The sequence below is a fragment of the Silurus aristotelis genome (genome assembly GCF_946808225.1).
Source record: "Silurus aristotelis genome assembly, chromosome: 23".
Lineage (NCBI taxonomy): Eukaryota > Metazoa > Chordata > Actinopteri > Siluriformes > Siluridae > Silurus > Silurus aristotelis.
In genome coordinates this window covers 20,017,429-20,024,362 of record NC_139596.1, presented here as the reverse complement: position 1 = coordinate 20,024,362, position 6,934 = coordinate 20,017,429, and positions in this window count along the sequence as shown.

Here is a 6,934-nt window from a genome sequence, read left to right as displayed (position 1 = left end):
ATTTACATTGAGTACTCCTCCAAAGATATCCTTCTTCAGAGTAACCTAGTTATTTCATTTACACTCCTGATTAATTCAATGTTGAGGGCCTCACACAGGGGGCCCAATCTTCTCTTATTTTCCTGTTCCCTGGTTCTTTTGCTTAATTGTTCTCAGATTCTCCAATCATTCCTGCAGCATGATTCTTCTCCACAGTGACATACAGATGGCTTGTACCTTGTTCCTGGCTCTCAAGTCTCCTTGTTTCCTGTAACCTCCTTTTCGGCTCAGATAAAGGTGAAGGCTTTCATTTATTAATTAAGAACCCAAGAGTGCTTCAACTCACTGCATTTCTTTGGATTTGACATGTTCCTTCAGAAAATTACTGACTGATCACTGAGATTTTAGTTTTAGACATTCAGAGTTTTACCGTTTTAAATGGAATTAGTTTTGGTGACAGACGCTTCCAGGTACAACAGCACAGAAATAAAAAAGAAGAAAAAGAAGAAGAAGAAGATGAAGAAGAAAAAGAAGAAGAAGAAGATTTATACCCAGTGTCAGGATACAGAATTACAGATGTTATATACAGATATGTGGAAAAGGAATGTAGTGTGTAGGATCTGTGGCAGTGTGTCATAATAATAATAATCAATCAAATAAGAGTGTATAAAGTGTAGCTTACACAAGGTAACATACTGCACCTGAATGTGTTTACACGTATTAGGAGTTTAATTAACGGGGTGTGTGTGTGTGTGTGTGTGTGTGTGTGTGTGTGTGTGTGTGTGTGTGTGTGTTCTTGTACTGTAGCCCTGATGCTCGGTCTTCAGTAGGTCCACCCCTTGGTAGGGCAGAAGATCGTAGATGCTGGAAGCTGGTGTAGCAGATTTAGCAATAAAGGAAAATATCTATCAGTATTTTAAACAGTATAATTAATTAATTGAAATAATGTTACAATTATTTGGTCTGTTCGTCCACCGAACAGACAGTATCATCTTTTATGACATTTAATGAGTTATTAAGGAGGAGTTTTATTCTATAAATGTTAACGATGTGGTTCTTCTGCAGTTCCAGAGAGTTCTGTGGAGTTTTTTTTTTACACTTCTGGGATTAATGACTGAAGCAAACCTGAAAGCGCAGAGGAAACGTGATTAATCCACATGTTCACACCACAGCGTGAATAAACTGCTGGCTTTGACGTGATCCGAGTCTAATGGAGAGAAAGCGATGATTCGGATCATTCTGAGCGATTTTTAACTCTATGATGACAGAAATAATGAATACATTTCACCAGGTCATTAAACAAATAAACAGATTTCACCATAATATTAATGTCTCTCCTGATTTTCCTTTAAAGTCCCACATTCACTCCTGCGGAAAAAAAAAGTTTTAATAACAATATAAAGAACCTTCTGCTCATGTGGAGGTCATGAATATTCATGAGTCTGTGATGTTTTTAAAGATCAAAACCTCGCTATAAATCTGCATTCTTAATGAATTTATATTGTCTTTATATCCCACACACAAAAGTACACACATAAATACACACATATACATACATACATACATACATACATACATACATAGTTACACACATACACAGATCCATCCAATTATACGTACGTCCGTAGCCGGTCTGCTGCTGACCGCCGCTGCTACTCTAATCTGTGTTGTGTTCAAGGAACTGAATCCAAATAAATAAACTGTTACAGGTCTACAATGAAATGTCCATTAGTTCAACTTGTGTGTTCCCACCAATAGGCTAAGAACAGCCTCAGGGTGATCAAGACTAAGATCGTCTTGGAAAATTACGATGCCTTGTCCACCATAATACAACCTGACCCTAATATTCCATATTTGGAATTAAAATGTCTCTTCTCGTCATACAAAACAGATATATAACAGAATACTATTTAGGACAGAGAAAGAAATAACACAGCTCTCTTTTTCAGATGACTGCCTACACATTGGATGTAAAAAGGTTTCTGAAATATTGACCTAATTAATCTGTTCACTTTCCAAACAACTCTTCCTGCCCATGTTCTAAAACCTGAGAATCAGGAACTGAAACTTGGATGTCAATGTCAGTTTGAGTGTCAGTTGGAGCTTGTGTATGTGTTTCTGTGTCACAGTTAAGTATAACGTCGAGATGTTGAACTGGATTCAGCTTCACTCTGGAGAAGATTCTTCAACGGACTTTTGAACTCTAGATCTTTCAGATTCTTCATTCACCCATCTCATAGTTCTTTCCTGGGTCTGCTAGATTGAAATCTTCCACAAAGCATGCACTCCTGATGTTTCTTGTTCAACTCTCTGACTCTTCTACAGAGGGTAGTGGGCTTCCCTCCTCATCAGGTGACTCAACAGGTAGAAAACTAATATTCAACATTAGGTTTCTGTGCACTATCCTCATGTTATCAAGTCAAGTTAAGTGGCTTTAATTGTCAATGCTACTATACACAGTGGTCCTGTGAAGTAGCTTCCTGTGTTTGACTTGTTTGTATTTCTGTTGGCGTCTTCAAACAAACTTTACTATTTATCTATCCTTTTTTTTCTCCTTAAATAATCCTAAATTGTTTTTGTCTTCCTGACTTGTGCCTGTAGCCTTTTCACTTGACTAACCCTAGTGTTGACTACATTCATTGCCTCACACTTTATTTAAACTCTATTCGCTATTATAAGCACTATGCCGGTTGTGTGTCTGCCTTTGAGCACAGGTGAGCACTCGTTCGAGTTGCAAACAGTGGAGTTGGAGCTGGAGGCTTGTGTAGTATGAGTAGTGTAGTATGAGTAATGTAGTATGAGTAGTGTAGTATGATGCAGTGTAGTGTAGTGTAGTGTAGTGTAGAGCAATGTGGAGTAGTCTAGTGTAGTGTAGTGTAGAGTAACGTGGAGTAGTGTAGTGTAGTGTTGTGTAGTGTAGTGTGATGCAATGTAGTCTTATTTAGTGAAGTGTCATGTAGTGTAGTGTAATGTGGAGAAGTCTAGTGTAGTGTTGTGTAATGTAGTGTAATGTAGTGTAGTGTAGTCTAGAGTAATGTGGAGTAGTGTAGTGTAGTGTCATGAAGTGTAGTGTAGTGTAATGTGGAGTTGTCTAGTGTAGTGTAGTGTAGTGTAGTGTACATTTACATTTGCGGCATTTAGCAGATGTCCTTATACAAAACGATGTACAAAAGTGCTGTGAGTCTGTAGTAATGAATAAATCTACACTGTACACAAGATTACAAACTTGATATAAATATAGCTCTTGAATTCTACAAACTTGGAAAGTGCTAATTTAAGTGTTTCAGGAAGATGAAGGTCTTTAGTCGTCTCTTGAAGATAGTCAGGGACTCTGCTGTACGGACATCTAGGGAAGTTCATTCCATCACCTCGGTGCCAGAACAGAGAAGAGCCTTGAAGTGTACTTACCTCTCATTCTGAGAGAAGGTGGTACCAGTGGAGCAGTTCTGGAGGATCTCAGACAGCATGGTGCAGTGCGATATGTGATGAGGTCTCTGAGGTAAGATGGCGCTGGTCCATTTTTGGCCTTGTAGGCAAGCATCAGTGTTTTGAATCTGATACGTGCAGCTACTGGAAGCCAGTGAAGGAGCAGCAGTGGGGTGGTGTGGGAGAACTTGGGCTGATTGAACACAAGCCTTGCAGCTGGGTTTTGCAGTGGATGAATAGCGTTCCGGGGAAGACCTGCCAGCAGAGAGTTGCAGTAGTCTAGTCTTGAAATCACAAGAGACTGAACAAGCACCTGGGCAGCCTGTGTGGACAGAAATGGTCGAATCCTTCGGATGTTGTAGAGAACAAATCGACAAGCACAAGCCACATTAGCGACATGTGAGAAGAAGACAGTTCATTGTCCATAGTTACCCCAAGGTTACGAGCAGTGGCTGAAGGGGAGAGCAGAGAGTCATGAAGTCTTATTTGGAGATCTTGACCTGGAGATAAATGACCTGGGATGACCAGCAGTTCTGTTTTGCTGGGGTTGAGTTTTAGTTGGTGAGCACTCATCCATGAAGATATGTCTGTCAAGCATGCCGAGATCCGAGTGAAAGCCGTGGTATATGATGGAGGGAAAAAAAAGATTAGTTGAGTGTCATCTGTATAGCAGTGATAAGAAAACCCATGTCAGGCTATGACTTCACCAATGGAGTGGGTATAGAGGGAGAAAAGGAGGGTACAGAGTACCGAGCCTTGTGGGACACCAGTGGTGATTCTGCACGGGGCAGATGTGGATCCCCTCCATGTAGGAGGAGGATCCACCTACAGGATGTACCTGGTAGTAAGCAAACCATTCCCATGCTGTTCTGCGGATACCGAGGCTCTTGAGGGTTGGCAAAAGTGTCTTGTAGTTGACTGTGTCAAATGCTGCTGAAAGGTCCAGGAAGATAAGTACAGATGACAGCTTGGCTGACCGAGCAGCATACAGTTTCTCAGAAACAGCCAAAAGGGCTTTGAACCCAGACTGGTTGGGATCATGGAGGTTGTTCTGTGAGAGATAGACAGACAGTTGGTTGAAAACAGTGCATTCCAGAGATTTAGAAAGAAAGGAGAGAAGTGATACCGGTCTGTAGTTATTGATGTCTGATGGATCCAGAGCAGGTTTCTTCAAGATGGGAATGACTCTTGCTTGCTTGAAGGTAGTTGGTACATAGCCAGATGTTAATGATCTTCATTTCATTTCATTTCATTTTATTTATTTGACAGGGACAATGCAACATACATAGTGTCAAAGCAAGCTTGTCACTGAAATGCTACATAAAAAGTTTATAGCAAATGCTAATTTTCAACTCGTGTCCCTGGTTGGGCTCTAAACACAGTACAATTTACATACTAAAGTACTTCAATTTAAACAAATAACATGATATAGACAATTCCCGTCCCTAGTCATACACAATAAAATTTACCCATGAGATTTACCCATAAAGTTTACATACACACATATATCATATACAACTCTTACCTACTAGTTAAAAATGAGTGCACCTTTGGTTTGTCTTTAACCAGTTTTTTAGCCTGGAAGTAAACACATTAAAGTCAAGTATAGTCTTAATGTCAGATGGTAATGAGTTCCAGAGTTTGGAGCTCTTCACAGAGAAGGTAGTTTGACCAGAACTGGTCCTACAGTATGGGATTTTACTCGATTTGACTCGAATGCTGCTCTGTCTCACAATAAATGAACTTAATGGCTCAGGTACTAAATGAGTAATGCACTTATAAATTAATTTAAGAAAGCAAAAATTGCTAAAACTCTCAAAATTCATTAAATTATATTTCTTAAAAATGGTACAGTGATGGTGTCAAATTGTTTTTTTGTCCATAATTTTTATTGCTCTGTTGTATACAGAACGTATGCATTTGGTTGCAGTAGGAGTGGCTTGAGCCCATGCTGTCATGCAGTACGATATATGAGAAAAGATCATAGCATGCATGTACAGCAGGGCCGCCTGGTGCGGTATAAAACTTCTAATTAATTTAAAACAATTAAGATTACTTTGTATTGTTTTTAAAATGTTCTTTATGTGCTTATCAAATTTTAGTTGAGGATCTAAAACCAATCCTAGATATTTGAATTCTGTAACTGGATTAATTTCTGTATTTTGTATATTAATATTAAATCTTAGTTTTAAATCGAGTTTTTTAATGGAAAAGCACATAGAAACTGTTTTTGTGAGATTTAAAACTAGTTGATTTTGGATGAGCCATTGTTGGATGTCAAACATACTAGTAGACAATACAGCTGCAACCCGCTCAGGTGACTTAGCAGGGGTGCATAAATAACTGCATCATCCGCATAAAGCTGACATCTGGCATCAGAGCAGTGCAGGGGCAAGTCATTTATAAAAAAGACTAAACAGCATGGGGCCAAGTATAGTAACCTGTGGAATGCCCATTTTTATGTTTGAGAGTGTGGATATGTTTTGATCAACTTTAACACACTGTACTCTAGACTGGAGGTAAGATGTAAACCACAACACTGCCTCATTTGAAAAATGTAAATTTAACATTTTAGATAAAAGCAAACTATGATTGACCATATCAAATGCCTTTTTAAGGTCAATAAATACAGCCCCCACCACATTACCCTTGTCCAGGGACCTGTTGATGATTGTGGAGATAAAGGGCAGGAGATCTTGTGTGATGGTCTGAAGCATAGTGATTGGACCCAGGGGACAGGTGGTGGGATTGCAAGATTGGATGACTTGCAGTATCTCATCATCTGTAGAGTGTTAGTAGTCTAGTGTAGAGTAATGTGGAGTAGAGTAGTGTTGTGTTGTGTTGTGTTGTGTAGTGTAGTGTAGTGTAGAGTAATGTGGAGTTATCTCGCGTCCTTTGTTCTTCCACAGGATCTCTCTCAGCCGGTACCGGCATCTGGAAGGTACCGGCATCTGCAAGGGGAACGAGCCAGTGTCAGAAACAAGTTGAGGGCTGTCACACACCATGCTTCCCTACCTAGTATCCTGTTAGCCAATGTTCAGTCTCTGGAAAACAAGCTTGACGACCTCAGGGCAAGGGTCAAGTTCCAGAGGGACATTCGGGACTGCAACCTTCTCTGCTTCAATGAGACATGGCTGAACCCAGCAGTACCAAACCATGAAATCCAGCCGGCTAAGATTTTCATGGACAGAACACTGGAATGGGGGAAGTCAAGGGGAGGTGGAGTGTGTCTGATGGTGAACAACAACTGGTGCAACAGCGCAAGCATTGTTTCCCTTTCACACTCCTGCACACCAAATCTGGAACTACTGACCATCAAATCTCGCCCTTACTATTTACCTCGGGAACTCAGCATGGACATGGTCAGTGCCATTTATATTCCACATCAAGCGGACATGACGCAGACTGGTACATGTTCAGGCGCAGCTCTGATGACGTCAGAATGTTTACAGAAGCGTTTGTGGGATTCATCGGGGAACTAGCAAATGAAACAGTACAGAAAAAAACCATCAGAACTTTTCCCAACCAG